This window comes from Camarhynchus parvulus, chromosome 14 (genome assembly GCF_901933205.1).
Source record: "Camarhynchus parvulus chromosome 14, STF_HiC, whole genome shotgun sequence".
NCBI classification, from domain to species: domain Eukaryota; kingdom Metazoa; phylum Chordata; class Aves; order Passeriformes; family Thraupidae; genus Camarhynchus; species Camarhynchus parvulus.
In genome coordinates this window covers 14581297-14598255 of record NC_044584.1, presented here as the reverse complement: position 1 = coordinate 14598255, position 16959 = coordinate 14581297, and positions in this window count along the sequence as shown.

Sequence of the window (16959 nt, the reverse complement as noted above, 5' to 3'; positions counted from 1 at the left end):
TGCTATGTTTGTGGATGAATATCCATTAATGCAGACGTGCCTCTGTGCCAGCAGGCACTGACACATGCTCATGCCACTGAGTGTGCCCCACTAAGGCAGCCTCTTCTGGTCCCTCATGGTTTTTTCTCCTCCATATCACATATGCACAATCAGACACTTGTTGCCACAGTGATAAAAGTAGTTTGAATTATCTCATGGTAGCCAAAAAGGCCCTCATTCCTTTGTTCTAATGCTTTGTCCCACTGCCTGTGCTGCCTGGGTTGCTTTGTACCTGGAAAGAGTAAGAGGAACCTTTATTTAGGGACCCAAAGAATCATATCCATTGTCCCAGGTGTTCTAGATCAATATAATTGCAAAGCAGAGACTTTCCACCTGAAGCAGGTGATCAGTGGCTCTTGCAAACACCTTCAAGCTGAGTGTGGGGAAAGAAACAATCATAAGCCTCCTGCAACACATGGGACAGGAAGCCAACAGGCAAAAGCCATAAAACGCTGTTAAAGGTCCAAAATGAGTGGGGAAAACTAGGTTATTTGTTTGACTGCAGTGTATGGATTTAGCTATAGCAACTTGTTCCACAAGTAGTGGGATGGATGGAGTTTCATGCCCTGTAAATGTATTTTCTACGTTTTGTAGCACTCAATATCCTGCAATAACCTCAGTCTTTTATGGCTTTTCTTTCCAGTGGCAAATGGCTCCGAATAACCCCAGTCTTTCTCTGAGCAAGGGCTGGACTCAGTGACCTCTGAAAGTTGCTCCAAGCTGCAATAATTCCATGGTTCTTTAATGTGCCAGCAGTTTCCACAAAGTATGCAGGTATTTCCCACTTCAGTTTTCTGCCCCTTTAGTGATTGGTGGTTGAGACTGATGGACAGGCAGACAGTGCAATAACCTAAGCTTTGTTCCCTCAGAAAACTGGGGTAAAATACATAATTACAGCATTTTCAGGGATGTTCTCAATACAGAGATCTTTGGTTTGATGATTTCTCTTTGATCACACAAACATTATATTTTAAGGAGAGATATAAATCCTTATTCCTTAGTAATAAAAGGTGGTGAACCCATTACAACTGAGTACACCATACCTCAAAGATTTACATGATTTAAAGTATATTTTGTAGTAGTTTTTCAAAGCCAAAATTTTTACATGGCCTTCACAGGCAATCAAGACATGTAATGTCATAACTATTTAAAAAAAAGAATTGATAAACTTTAATTCTCACAATAAAACCAGGACTGTTCTGCTGAAAACTTGAATGTGTACACCTAAGCTGGTAGGTAGTGATCAGTCTCTGTTTACCATCTTTGGAAAGTCCAATGATTCTTTTTTCTCATCATATTTTATTGGACACTGTAAAGTATAAAGTCAAGTATTACAGCAATAGACATCCAAAGTAAAAAGGGAATGGAAGGTACTTTACCAGTCCAGAATGTGAGCTGTGTGTACATTAAAGTGAGTTATTGGCCTTTTTAGAAAAAATAATGGTTTGTATGTTCTGTCCATCCCTGTATTGCACACTCCAACAGAGTGGAGGGATCAAAATGAGGTGAATTCTTCATTTAGCATAGCAATTGATCACCCTGCTGCTAAAAATGTTTAATTTTTTTTTATTTCTGACATTAAAATCAAGGATCACCTGTAATGGCATTTGGCCACTTTTCTATTCAACTGAGAATACCAAAGAATTTCTATGCATTTTGCCAGAGAGTTCTTGAACACAACAAGAACAGAAACTTTCCAGTTAAGGTACCACACTGAGACTTAAGAGATGGTGCTTCAGTTCTTGTCTTTGTCACAGCTGTGTCACACCTGTGACACCTGCTCTGCCAAGCACCACACTGCTGACCCAGAAGACCACAGCACACATTTAGGTTGGCCTTGCCATCTAGAGGCATTAGTTGTGTGTCCACAAATGTATTCCTGTGCTTTGATTGATGAAAAGGGACAGAGAGATAGCAGGTATTGTCTCTGCTAAACAAAATGCAATTTTTTCTGCCAGGTGTTAGTACTGCTAGTCAAACAAAGTGTCAAGGAAACCACTGTGTTAAAATGAAAATTAATATAAAATAAAACCTGAAAAATCAGAGTTTTTTTAAATTTGAGCCATTTCTTCTCCCTGAAATCACCTTCCTTTGCCTGACTGCACATCACATCCCAACCTGGGTGCTGAGTTTAGCTTTTGTGTACTGTGAAGCTGATGGCAACCCAGGCACCAGCCTGAGACTCACCCTGCCATCTAACTCCAGCAATTTCCTTATCTCCTTCCTATGCATTCTCCCACAGAAGAAAATCCCGCCTTCACAAATCCCTTCCTACTTTCAAGGTTCCACATTGATGATGACCTCCTCTCTGACTGGGTCCTCTTCACCCTGCTCTTCACTTCATGCCCACATTTTAACAAACCAAGGCAGGCCAAGGACAGTGTAACCAGGGGATGCCATGGCTACATCCAGTCTGTATCTGTCATATTAGAATAATCTGTTGTACACCGAGGGGTAGATTTGATTTCTTTTCCAATGTGTTATTTACAATCTGGCAGAGTTCAGTACAAATGTAGGAACTGATCCTGCAATTTGATCAGCCCCAGCAGACCCAGTGAAGTCAGTGGAGTCTGCACGGGTGGATCAGATTCCAGTATTGAAGATTATTCTTGTAAACTGTTTCACAAGCAAACCTCACAAAATCTGTAGTCACCGAATGACTAAATAAACAAAGCAAGTGACATCTGTACTTGGCATTTTTACTTCATATGAGTGTCACAGTATTGGCTGAATTGATCCATTTTTAAGTGGCAGAGAAAAGACCCTAGAGAGAATAAAATAGAAGTGAAACTGATAACAGAGAGAAACTTTTAAAAGATAAGCTTGGGAAGACACACCTTTTGCTTTGAAGTGAATAAAACTAGGTCCTAGAAGACAGAACTCTCTTTCTATCACTTTCAAATGAGAACTGTGATCCTGCAGGGAGCTCTGGGCAGGAAGATCCAAGAATCAATGCAGTGTCCTTCAGAGTCTCAAGTTTGTATTTCAGGTCAGAAAGTCTCAGTAAAATGAACAAAAGTATTTTCCCTTTTTTTTTTTTTATCAGAGTTATGAAGGTTCATAATTCCTACAAGAAACTCATGAAGTAAAAGCCCTTTGGCTTTTGATAAAGATGTGACTGCTGAATTTAGCCCAGAGTAAGTTGCCCTATTATTAAGATTTAGAGTTCAGTAGGAGAAGTAGTTTGATTAGAACCCCCTGCCCTCTGATTGTTCAGATATCAGCCTTATTGCCACTGTCACCCTCCTGTTTTTCCTATGCTATCTGCCAGCCAGCAAAGCTGGACATCTCAAAGTGCAAGCCAGCCAAAAACCCAGGACAGAATAAAAAATGGTATCTTTAGTCTTTTGTCATAAAAGCTTTGAGAAACAAATGACATTTTTTGCCACCTCCTCCTTAAGGTAATTTTCAGAGGTGGATGCTACAGACATTTGAGCAGGAACTAAGTACTAATTCCTAGAAAACTGCTCCTGATGTGTTTTTTGAGGAGGAGGAGGAGTTTCTCACCCCAGGAATGCCTGGGTTTTGCAGCAAGTTGCAGAGAGGAGGAAGATACCAATTAGAGTAATAGAGAGAGCAGGGCTTGGAGCACAGAGATAAACATCTGGAGAGCTCCTTCAGGCAATTGCATTTGAAGACTTGGAAATAGGAGGAATTCATTTAACTGGGATTCTGAAATGGAACTGAAACTGGAGTTGTTTGCTGGTGGTATCACATAATTGTACTTCTTCCATTGTCAGTGGCAGTTTACATTCAGAGGAGTTTGGGAAGTTGGACTTTCAAGAACAAAGAAGGAGAACTGTCAATAGGGTGGGAAACAAGAATTAAGCATGAATTAACATTTCCACGTGGTGAAGTCAAAGCCAACCGTGGCATCTGACTACCTTTATTTGTCCCCAATATTTAGCCATGAATATGAATTGTATTTAATCAAGCTGATTTGTTTTCTGGCTAGGAGACATCACAGCTGAGAGCAGGCTGCACTGTTTCAGCACACCCTGCTTTCTGGGCAGCCCCTCCTATGGCCACTGGAGTGGGAGTGAAGTGGCCTTTCACTCAGGCTACATTTTGGTTAAGCTTGGGCTTTAACAATAAAAAAACATTTAATTCTATTGAGAAAACTTGTGGGGAGGGTCAGAGGAAAATATCTGGAGCAGCTTTAGATATACTGTATTTGAAACACTTCTCTTGCATGGTGTGGTCAATAGTAGAAGGGAAGGAAAGAGAATTGCCACTTTTATTTTTCAGATTTGCTATGCACAGAAAAGAAATTGATAATTTTTCAATATAAGTCACTTCTTATTCTGGGATCTTTAGGACAAGATACTTTTCAATAACTTCTTGGCTTGATCCTGCAGTTGCTGCATTAAACAAAAAGCAGTATTCCTGTGATTCCTATACTCTTTCCAGCAAGCATATGTACGTGTATAGGTGACTGTATATGTATATGAAAATTTCATGTCCTCATAATTTCTTCCTGATTGTGCCTGGCAAGGAAGGGCTCAGTGTATCACCACGGCTTTGCCAGTGGTGCAGGCTGCTGCCTGGAGTGCTATGATGCATGCAGGAACCTGCTTGGACACTTGATTTCCCTGGCTGCTCTGGAGGCTGCTCTGGTGTTTTGGCAGACTGGTGGAGCTCATTGTACCTCTTGCCTCAATGCTCAGAGTGCATTGATACTTCAAAAAGCTTTTCTTTAATAGCTTAACAATCAGAATCTTCTACAAAGCCTTAATTTGGTGCTGCTTCTAAAGGCTCAGTAGCACAGCTTTACATGTTTTGGTCCATAGGCCAAATAAATTGACCATCAAACTGGATGTTTCTGCCAAAGGTTTACTCAGAGAGTCATCTGAATGCTCAGGACAGGGGTTCTTATTTATTAATAGGAATTTATACTTCTGAGTAGCTTCAATGAAATCAGTCTCAAGGATCCTCCACAGCAGAAGCTGAAGAAGCAAATGCCATCTTTCAGCACAGCCCAAGCCCCAGGAGGCTGGGATATTCGAAGTTCTTGTCAGGAGCTTTCAATCAAACACAAACCTTTTGCTTCTGCCCTTCGATCAGAATGAGGAGAGGATTTTTGAGTGGTGATCAGCTGGGTTTCAAACTTGGGAGGGCTACAGCTGCAAGTGAAGAAGAACTGGTGCTCTAATTTGATGATTCCTAGGTGATTTAGCCCATCATAGCACAAAGTTAAGGCACTGACCTTCCCCAGTGCATGTGGGAAGCAGTCAAGGCAGTTTGGCTCCTTGATGTAAAAATGCCAACAACTTTTACCTGAACTGAATTACTCCAAGGTAGACTCTTAAGACTTATTTTGAGTTCATATGGCAATGGGTATTTTTGAAACCTCCTACACAAAGCTCTGTTCTAGGGTCTTTATGAGGGTCTGCTATTGCTGACTTCCTTGGATCCAATCATTGTCTGGTTTCTCAAAGAGTTTTTTCGGACAGCAAGTGAGTTTCATGCATCAGTCATTTCTTCGTCATCTTTCAGATTTTAAATGGTAGAGTGCAGCAGAGAACTCATCTGAGAGTCCCTGCAAAGAGGAGACTTGAGACACTTTGCCGTTTTTACCCTGAAATAAGATTCAGGGTATGGTGAAGCCCTGTTCTAAATGTTTGTTAACAACAAGAGGTAAAGTTATAAAGGCCACTGAAGGTGAGCTATGTGGACTTTCTCCATGCCTCTACAAAACCATTATGCTTTAGATTTGGTCTACAGCAATAAATCCTATTTTAGTCATCCAGTGCTGTGGAAATTGTTCCTGATATTATAGAAATCAAGCTTTTCAAGCCAGTAGAAGCTTCTTCTGTTTCAGGATAACATTCCTTAACTCTGAGTTGCTTTTGCTGTAGCCTTGCATGCAGCATTCAGAGAATGCAATGCTGTGATGGAAATCTCTCTGAACTACCCCACCTTTTGTTTCAAGTATGACTTGCCTTCTCTATCCATCCCTTTCTGCCAGTAATTCCATCCTGACATGGTTTTTCTCATAGTTGTAGCTTCTTTTTTGTCACCTCCTGACACTGCAGGGGTAAAGTCCTGGCAGCCCTCTGGAAAGGGCAGCCACTCACTGGAGCTGAGCTCCCCGAAGAGACTCTTCACTCCTGTCCTTTAGCAACAGGACAGCCTGATAAGATTCTGATTTTGTAACTTCTGTATTGTTCTGTCAGGCTTTCTTCCCACTCTCACCCTCTTTTATTTTTCACCCTCTGATTTATTTCTCTGGTAAAACATGGACTCGTGCTCAGACTGGGAGCTGCATGGAGCAGCTGATCCAGCTGTGGAGGGCACCAGTTTGTGCTTGGCACTTGTACCCAGCCACCACCTCTCTGGGTTGTAAAGGCTTGTGTTTATCTCATTCTGAGAAATCGAGATATAGAACTGAGAATCTTCACTGGAATGAGGATCTGAATGTTCTCCCCCAACAGTAAAAAACTCCTTTTTTCTTAAGGACTTGATATTCCACCGTCAATACTGTTTGGGTGTTGCTAGTGCACTATGAGATCTCACTGGGCATTCACAGCACTAACACTTAACCAGAATTAAAGAACAAACAGATAATTAGGAAAAAACCATGCATACATTAACTCAGAAATGGGTTATTCTATGGAATATTTCAGATTTACTCAGGTACAAAATAAAAAATAGCTATTACTTGTTCTGGGAATTTGAGTAAAGATAAGAGAGGAGAAAGAATATTTTTAAAAACTTTAGAATGAGCATATGAAAAATGCCTTATTAGTGCTAGGTACTAAATCATGGACATACCTTTCCAGGAAAAAGGTGGAAGCCCTTGCCTAAAGGGGTTTAAAATAGCAGGAAGCAGTCCTGCACAGGTCACTCAGACACTCAGGACCTGAGGAAGGCAGACAATGCCGCAGCCAGCACAGGTACAGATGGAAGAGGGTGAGCCCTGATGCCCTCAGGCTCACACAGCTTTCCAAAGGGGATATTCCTGTGCATAACTTCACACGTGGCCATTTGCAGCCCTGCAAATCTGCTGCAATTGATTTCTTCCTCTCTGTAGCCTATAATTTGAGAGCTGAAAATTACTTATAGTAGAGGGAGTGCTGTCTAAATTTGAGAGCAACTTGATGTGTAAATAGGTTGTTTTTCAAAGATTCTTCCAACTTGCTACCGAGTTGATTGAGACTCATCATCTCCCAGTCCAACAGCTCAGCACTGGTTTCAAGGGAGCAGGACACTTTTTCCAGTCCAATGTCCTCAATTCCTGTGTGTCTGAATAATAATTTGTAGCAGTGTCACACAATCCCAGAAATATTACATTGCCAAGGTCAGTATGTTTAAATGTGTCTGCTCACCTTTCCCATCCTCTTGGCAGGTGTCACTGCCCTCAAAACAAGGACAACTTTTTGTGACTCAGCACTGGGGCTGCTGCAATTCTGTATTAAGGCCAATCCAGGCTGGAGTTATTTTCCTTCACTGTGTTGGGCTGACAGTGGCAATCTAGGACCTGGCTCCCCAGAGGATCAGATATCTCTGCCTTGGAGAGGAGCAAGGCTGAAGGTGGTGTAACCTCAGACTGCTGATTTAATCTGCTGGCCCAAGCGTGCTGGAGCCTGGTTCAGCATTAGATGGTGGCAGTGATGGAGAGGTTCTGGACAATGTGGGTGGGAATAGAGGCCAGGTAGATTGTTGGTCTGTTTGGCTGGTTGTGGAGAGCTCGTGCATGGTGATAAGCCATTTTTGAATCCTGCCAGGCAAAAGCTTGAGGAGTGGCTATCTGGAAATCCATGGGACACCCTCAGTCTTCTACCCTAATGGAGAGACAGAAGAGTGAAGCAGAAACACACAGCAGCAGGGCAGCAAGGAAACACGGAGGAGTCACAGCTGGAAGGACTCCAGCTGACCCCTGAGGGCTTGTAGGAGCAGCTGTGATTTTGGGAATTGGTGGCTGAGCAGGGGGAGCTACATCTTGGTGTGGAGGTGGAAGGAGGCAGGAGTGGGAGGCCAGGCCTGAAGGGAAGAGAATCTCCAGGGTTAGGCTGAGGTCCTGTGTGGATGGGCTCTGAGAGCAGGGCAGCCCCGGCAGTGCCCAGGGGCTGTGCCAGGGTACAGCTCCAGGAGGGATCTGTCTGTCTGTCTGTCTTTCTGTCATGTCCCTCCCGTGGCCATTGGGCAGTGTGTGCTCTCTGCCTCTGGTGGGGCTGGGCACTGCCAGGGAGCTCCACAGGGACACCTGTGCCAGCACATGTGCTTTGTGCACTGCCACTGCCACCTTCTCCTCTTTCTCTGTTACGTAAAATTCAGGGTCCTTACTTTTCTTTCTCTGTTATTTTGGTTAAAGGTTGCTTTTTTATAAGAAAACCCAAAACAACAAAACACTTTGTAACTGTCAGGGAAGCCAAAACTTTTCAAAGCTTAACTCTTCAGAGCACTTTGGAAATTCCCACCAGAAAACATCATATGAGCCAAGACTGGTTTGGGAGTCATTTCTTGGACTTCAAGGAAAACAAAATAGCAATAACCTGTGAGAAGGACAAAGGCCCATTGTTCCTCCTGTTCTGGCTCCATCAGCTCTCTGACTGTTCCTGCCCACAGGAGCTTCCTCGTTTTTTCACAGTTATTTTTCAATCCACTTCTTTCCATTTCCAAAAGACAGAATGTGAAGTGGATCTATAAAAAATAACAAATTTCAGGTTTCCTGACACCAATCAAATACTGCCAGAGCCCATCTGACAATGCCCAGGACTGGAGGATCCCTTTGGGAACACCAGCTGGCACAGAGGGGAGCAGGAGATGACCAGAACCAGCAGCAGCAAGGCTGGCAGAGCTCTCTGTCTCCTCTTGAAACTGAGGGAATTAAGTCTTTTTACAAAACTTTGTGGAGAGAATCTTATTTTCATTTGTTTTGCTAGATTGATGGTGTGTGATTCTTCCTGCTTTATTTATGGAGAGATGATTTAGCCACATGATTAACTAACAGAACAACCAATTACACACATATTGTAGTAATTGTGTGTTTGCATACAGAAAACTCACCATGGAAATTACATTAAACAGGCTCATGTCAGTGCAAAGGAGGAAGACTGCCTGGTAGAGCAAGAAGAGTGTCGACCACATCCTCCCATGCAGACCTGTCACCTTGCTTTACTGTAGCACTCATGGAAATTCTTTCCCCAAAACCACTTTAGGTGACATTTCAAACCCCCTGCAGTTTAATAGATGCTCACGTTTGACATTTATTGTGTCGGACAGTGAGTCACATAAACTCCTTGTAACCTCATTGCTAAATGTTTTTACTGTGCAGAAGACACTTGAATGGGGGTGTTACAAATGGGAGGTGTTTGTGTGGTGGCTTGCAGCCAGCAGAGCCAGTGTGGCCTCTGATGCTTGGGACACTTCCTTAACCCTTGCACTGGAAATAAATAAATACATATAGGTATTGCAGAGGCCCTGTAGATCAGCTGCTCCTAGGAAATAAAAGTCTTTGAATATCAATGACATCCCTGTTAGGAAGTTTGAATCATTCTTTGAAGGACTGGATAGCTTAATGGTTGAAACCAGGAAGCAGAAAAATAGGTTAAGTAAGTGAAAGAAGCACAAAATGATAGCAGTAACCTGTAGGCAAGCTCAGTTTGTCCCAGAGGAATATTGCCACAGAAAGGCAAAAGGGTTCTGAGATATATCTGGAATTAAAAATTCACAAATTCAGACTACTTACACCCACTCCCAGATTAATTTGCTGTGAGGTTTATCATCATCTCAGCACACTGATGGTGAGCTAGGAGAAATGCCAGCTAATTCATGAACAGAGGGGACTGGGCAGCAGCATAAAGAAAATTAAGAGTTCTGTGATTTGCATCTCACGCTAATGAAAAAGCCAACACCAAAATAGCAGTTCTAACTCTAATTTTTCTTTATGGATTTAAACTCATTGTTGTACACCAAGGAGGCAAATACGTCTGTGGATCTACACTGTTCCTGTCAGTGATACTGAGAGAAGGAAAGGCATTTGTTACAGTCACCAGAAATATAAATATATAATTAAGGTTAAAGATGGATGCTGAAAACTGGTAAAGGGAACCAATAAAATTATTACAGCATGTTCTCTGAATATCTTGGTCTTTCAGAGAGTACAGGCTGGAGCAGCAGAGCAGAGGATCACACAGCAGCTCACCCTCCAGCAGCTGCTCGTCCTGCAGGAGAGCCCAGGACAGCCATGGGTGGGGACAGTCCCCCTCCCAGGAGCTACAGGAGACTGATAACAAAATAAAAGCAAAGCTCACATAGCTAACATGCTGTGCAAGAGACAAGTAGCAAGTTCTGTAGCAGGAGTAGCTCAGCACAGCCCATCCATGAATTCAGTGCCCTGGGGGCTCTGGGGCTGTTCCACACCCCTGGGTGCATCTTGCAAATCTCAGGTGACCCAACATTCCTGGAGAAGCACAGCAGAGGGAAAAACAATGTGCCACAAACCATGGTCACGTTCAGGTGACCACAAAGCAGGGCTGTGTCACCCTCCCTGCCGTGGGACCTGTGGGGACATTGACACCTTCCCTGCAGAGCCAGCCCTGCCCTTTGGGTGTTTATTTGCATACTCAGGAGGGATCTGTGCACTGGGAGCTTTACCAGGGTAGGTGCTGGGGTGTTCCCTGGGTGACCTGGGTGTTCTCACTGAGGGATGAACCAGGAGTGCTGGGAAGGGCTCCCTGCCTCCCTGGCCATGCCTGCTCTGCGTGGTTGGAGAAGGGCCGTGGGAAACCTGTTAGGGAAAAGCTTCCTGTTTGCCTTGTAAAAGCACAGGTGAGCCCCATGTTTGGCACGTGGTGTCACTTGTTATTGCCTGGGACCAAGGTCAGGGGTGCCGCCCTCTTCCAGCAGTGAGGAAGTGCCCTCTGTGCTGGTCTGTGAGGGGTCAGGCTGTGCCCTACACATTTGTCATTTTTCCCAAAAGCAGCAAGGAGATTAGCTCCCAAATGAATACATCCAGAGTGCTCCATGTGCCACTCCAATAGTGTGCTGTGCAGGACTATTGGAGTGACACATGGTAACCCACCATGCCTCCCCAAGGAGAAAAGCTGCAAGGAGAGAACAACTGTGCTGTCAGACCTCAGAGAATCTGATCTGCACGGGACAGTGTGCAGAAACCATGTCTCATCGTTTCTGGTGTTCCTAGAGCATTGCTTACAACAACATTTCTGCCTTTTGTAGAGTCCTTAGACATAATTGATTGCATTTTATCAAGTTTCTTGTCTGTCTTCCCTTGTTTCTCAATGGGTTGCCATGCTGAGAGCATAGGAAGCAGCCTCCTCCATTCCTTCCCCTCCTGCTCCCCTGCGGATCTTTCCCTCCCCAAATTGCAAGCAGATTGAGACGTCTGGCATCCAGAGAAGTGGGAAAACAAACGACTCTCTCACAGTCCCCATTGCACTCCCCGTGAGCCCAGCTGGGCTCTGTGTGCTGGCTGGGCACGGGCCATGAGCTGCTGCAGCCAGCCAGCCCTGCAAGGCCCTGGGGAGCTTTGTCCCAGTGCTCCTGTGAGAGACACGTGCTTTGACTCTCATTCTGGCCCCTGTGAGAGAGCTTAGACTCCTGAAAAACTGCCTACCTTAACTTTACTACTTTTTATTTCTTTCCCATTCAACAGGCTGCAGCATAGTGGATTAAACATCCAGAAAAAAGTGCTGTTGGAATTTTTTACAGCTTTCAGTGGTTCAGATGAGACAAGCAATCAAAGGGCAAAGCAGAGGCATGGCTTTTCATTGCTGCTATAAACAATCAAACTCAGACTTTGCACCATGTAGAAGGCTGTGTTATAAACAAGCACGGCTGCTATCATATTACCATCCCCAGGCTGATTTATATAAACTGCCTTCTGAGCTCTGATTAGCTTCAAACACACATGCTGTATAGGCACAGCAGATTGCTGGAATAAAATCTTCAATAAGACTTCTAATTATTCAGGTGCCTACTAGTGAGAAATCTCTGTTCCAGGGAAGTTGCACGCAGTTTCTGAAGTGTTTTAGGAGGAAGGTAGTTAAGCAAATGAAGATGGACTGGTGTTTCTCTCTGAGGAGGATGGATCTCTGTGCTGCTCAGGCTGTACACAAGTCAGGAGCAGTAATTGTTCTGTAGATTGCTGGAGGGGCAAATAAATGCATTGTAAAGTTAAGGTAGAATGCACACATCTGCATCAGGGCCTTTTAATTTTTTCTGTGAAAGGAATATTTACAGCTAGTGAAATCCAAGGAGTTTTCAGGCATTTGTTCAGAGGTCATGATCGGGACTGCTATAAGTGAACATGCACAGCTCAAACTCTACTACAAAAAGACTTTCTGCCAAGGCATGTCATAGAAAGAACACTATTCCTTCCACTCAAGAGTTCAGAAATCACATAAGCCCTTGATTATAGACTTATATCCCATGATACAAACTCCTCTTCCCCATAAAGATTTCTGAGGCAAAGACTCCCTCTGTTTTTATGAGCAGAGCCAGACCTGCCTATGGCCAGCAATATATCAACTCCTGCCTGTTCAAATGGCAGTGCAGTGAGGCTGGGGGCACAAGAATTAAGCATTTTAGTGGAAGGGTAGCTGCTTAGAAAAGTGCTGCCAATGGCTAGGAAACAGCTGTCCCAAAATAAACTGGGGAAGGTGCAGTGCAGCGCTGCAGCTGAGCCCTGCATTACCAGGGCAGCGCAAATGTGCGAAACGGGCGAGCCTTTATCAGGCAGAAGTCCCCGCTGGCCTGGATTCCCCTGCAATTGAAAGCAGAGTCATCTGCAACAATGGGAGCTTTATTTATCCCGCACAATTGCTGCCAAAGCAGTCCTGGGACGTCCATGAGCCCGCTATGAATATGTTTGGAGCGGGATGGATCTGGCAGCGCTGCGAAACTGCTGCATCACCAGTCTCAGGTCTGCCGGCTGGCTGCTCTCACTGGCAGCTTTTGGGCAGGGCTGCTAAGGAAATTTTAAAGCTTTTAGGAGCCTGAAATGGCACTGTTCAGCCTGCCTGCCCCTGTGCAGACTCATGGTTGCTCTACCCTCTAGAGGCAGAGGCGAGGATGCAATCGCTGCTGTTCTGGGAGCTGATGGAGCCTGGAGCGGGGCTGGGGCTGTGCCCCAGCGCTCCCAGCTCCCGCTCTGCTGCCGGCCCTTTCCAGCAGCAATGCAGAAAGAGACAAGTCAAGGGTAAAATGGAACTCGTTTTACATCCTTTGTCTGAGGGCTCCCAGGACCCCATCGTGAGATTGCCCGGTTTTGTTCCTTATTCAAGGTAGAAGTAGGTATGTACCAAAGGAAGGAGTGTTTAAGTTTTCCCTTTGTCAGGGATGTTTGGTGCTCCTGATGCGCTGCCAGCAGGGCAGAAATCCGTGGCCATCTGAGTGTCCTACTGAACTGTGCTTAATCCTGTTAGCCTCGCTAATACGACCTACTTCTTCCCAGGACTAAGAGTCATCCGGGCTTCATGGGAAACAATCATGAAACTAAGTCTGCTTCCAGCACGTAGGACTCCTGAAAGCACAGTCTGACTTACTGACAAGGCAGGACTCGGTACCAGAGAGGCAGGACTGATAAGTTCACACCAGAGAGCAGCTCAGCAGGTTGGCAGACTTTTCACTGGACATTATTACCCAGCTTGCAGGGCCTAGGGAGCAGTGAGAATTTGGGAGCATCAAACTGATAACTTATCTGAAAGATCAGGAAAGATGGAGCCCTTACAGCAGAAGGACTCAATGTTCTACAAGAGCTTGGGAAGAGACTTGGGAAAATACTTCACTGTCTCATGGCCCGGGTCTTTCTGCAGGAGAATTTTCAAATCTTTACTGGAAATAAAATAACAGGAAGAATTTAAAGGGGAATAACCTTTCCTGTTTTGTGAATGTGCCTTTTCTCTATGCAGTCTTCCTGGCTCCTCACTACACGAACCCTGCAGACGTGAGGGCTGAGGCAAAGCTCAGACAAGATCGGGGTGGCTTTCGGTGAACAAAAAGACATAGGGGACAGCAAAACGGCATGACAGGTACTCTCTGAGGTGATGCTGACCTTATTTCCTAATGGGCTGAGAAGAGAGAGGCAATAAGCAAATATAAAAGGATGAAAGGAAGTTTTATATTAACTGTCTACTTGATCTCTTCCCAGAGTGAAGGTGAGAACCTTCTTGGCAGCTCCCAAGTACCCGGGGTTCTGCTCCTGGCTAAATGTAAATGATGCACTGTGGAAAAGCCACTCAATTCCAAGGTTTGAATCTGGCTAATTAGAGGAAGCCTGTTTGTTAACGTGTGACCCTTCCCATGAGAGGGGCACACTCAGAACCGGCACAGCAGAGCGGATGCAGATGCCAGGTACAGCCTGAACCTGAGAACCAGTCTCCAGTGTGTGGTTACCCTGTTCCTGAAGAGAAAGGTTTCTACTCTGCACTGCAGCCCAAGCACCGCCGGGGGGCATAGAGAGGGCAAACCTGGAGATTACTGCCCCAGCACAAGGAGCTTGCACAGACCCAGAATTAAAGCCTGGATGTCACGGTGCCAAGCCCCTAGCGTGCCAAATGTCACACACCTCTCAGCAATGCTCAGAGATGTCACCAAGGTTTCTGTGCAATGTTCAGTTGCCATTTCTCTCTGGAGACATGCAGGAGGACACTGTCACAGCCTGCAGGGCCACCAATGTGAGCTGTGCAGGGCATGGGAGAGCATGGAAGAGTCTCCCTCATTATCAGAGGCTGGAGAGAGTCTTTGTCATCCTGATACCGAGAGCAGTAACGTGATAAATCAATGGAAAGTAAAGCTTGTAGGTTGACAGTGGCTCAAAAAATATCTGGCAGCCCCTAAAGTGTTCATCTCCCCCGCCCAGCATCACCTCCAGTTTGCTTAGTGCTGGCTGCTTCTCATTCTGGTTTGACCTTCCATCAGCTCTGGCATTGTGGCAAACTGTGAGGCCATTCCAAACCAACCTGCTTACCTCTTGCCTGGGCTCCAGATCCCAAACTGTGAGACACCTTGCAGGGGGAAGAACAAAATGTGCTGCTTTATTAGGAGACTGTAGGGACCCACAGAGCTCCAGGGAAAAAACGAGAGGCAAAGCTCAGCAGGGGAGGAGGGTGGAAGGGCTGGCAGGAGTTTGTGGGAAGGCTCAATAGCAGAGACCAGAGCCCATCTCTTCTCCCTTGTTTTAGGCAAATATCTCTCTAAATGTGTGCTGCAGGGCTGTCCTGAGCAGCTCAGTTTGTGTCACAGGCAGCTGTGAAGCAACACTCAGATATCGAGGTGGTTGCTTGACAGTGGTAGCACAGCTCAGTGGGGAAATGGATTTGTGGAGGGAATGGCAGGGGAGATAAAAAGCCCTGAATGCTGAACTAGAAATGTTGCTATTGGTATGCAAAAGGATATAAACCAATCTCTTAGTATGAAAACATGATAAAATAATGTAATTTTCATTGAGCAAAGTAACACAGGGACCTATTTGGAACCTCTCTTCAGTCCTCCCAGATTCAGAAGTATTAGACAAGTAATTTTATTTCCCTGTCACAGCTCATTATGAGAGGACATGGCATGCTCTGTACCCTCTCTTGTTCTAAGATTGGTCTTTATCTCTTAATGTTCTGTATGTGAAAGTATCCTGATCTTTGATCAGCATTAGACCTACACAAATAAAGTTAGAGCAATTTCACTGGACGTTATCTCCAGAGAAGGCAGGATTAGGAACAAAAGATCAATTTAAGGTGCATTGACAGAGCTGGATGCTGAGCTGTGTCTGAGAGTTTCTGTGCACTCTGAACAAGAGCAACACATGGCTTCTGTGCTGTTCCAGCTGGTTCTGCTCTGCCTGGTGACTAATGTTACACTGATCTGCTGCAACAACATCAAGGATCATATGAAAATAGTCCTTTAAGTACAGTTTGCTACCAATCAAGTGGCAAATGGGGTGAAAAGCTTGAAAGAAACATTGACTCACCAAGCCAAAACTGTTTGGGCTTCGCCCAAAAGTTCCTTTAGAAACAAAAACGGCTTGAAGAGTCCTCAAATCTCTACCAGTGTGCCCCAAACTAAGTGTACAGAGTGATACAGACTGTGCTGTGCAGGATTGCCTCTCTGTGTGTGTGTGTGTGTCACTGCTGCCCAGCAGCCAGATGGGGTCTGCTCCTGCAGAGGCTGCTGTGTGCCCCTCTTGGAGCTCTGCTCTGCACCAGGGATGCTGCCCAGGGCCTCAGAGGCTGCTCTCAGGGACTGGTGAGATAAGTGGGATGACTCACTCCTCTGCTCTGTTCAAGAAGGGTGTAAATATTATACAGCTTCTCTCCAGTTTAAAAGGGAAAAAAAAAAAAAAAAAAGAGAGTTTATGGGGTTTCTGAGCACAGCACATGGCAGAGCCACAGGCAGACTGCATTACATCCCTGTGTACTTGGATTCACTTCTATTTTATGGGAGATATCTTTCATTTCGTCCACCAAGTCAGGGGAGAATCATCTTCCTGTCCTCCTCCCATTCAGTCCTCCTCCCATTCTGTCCTCCACAAAAATGGTTCGCTAGAACTTTTCTGATGGTGCCAAAACCTGATAAATGGCACATAAAATGCAGCACTATCAAAATATGAATCAGTCACAAAGCACCTCACTCATGGTGAGGTGACACAGATTAAAAACCAGGCTGGGGAATTCCTGATGGATTTTCTAGAGCTTCATCTGGAGCTTCAAACTTCTTTTACTGTTGTGCAAAGAATAGAACAATGAATATCTTTATTTGTGGAACATATCAACTTGCTTAAAACAATACAAGCAAGTGAAAACACAGCCCTGCCTCCTTTTTTTAGTAAGTTTGCAAAGCAGCATGGTCTAGCCATTCATCCAAGAAAATTCAGGAATCTGAAACCCATTCCCTTGGCAGCAGGACGGAGGACTGAATTAAATGGGAAAGGCAGCTCCTGACAGCAGAGAAGTTCCCTTCTGGTAT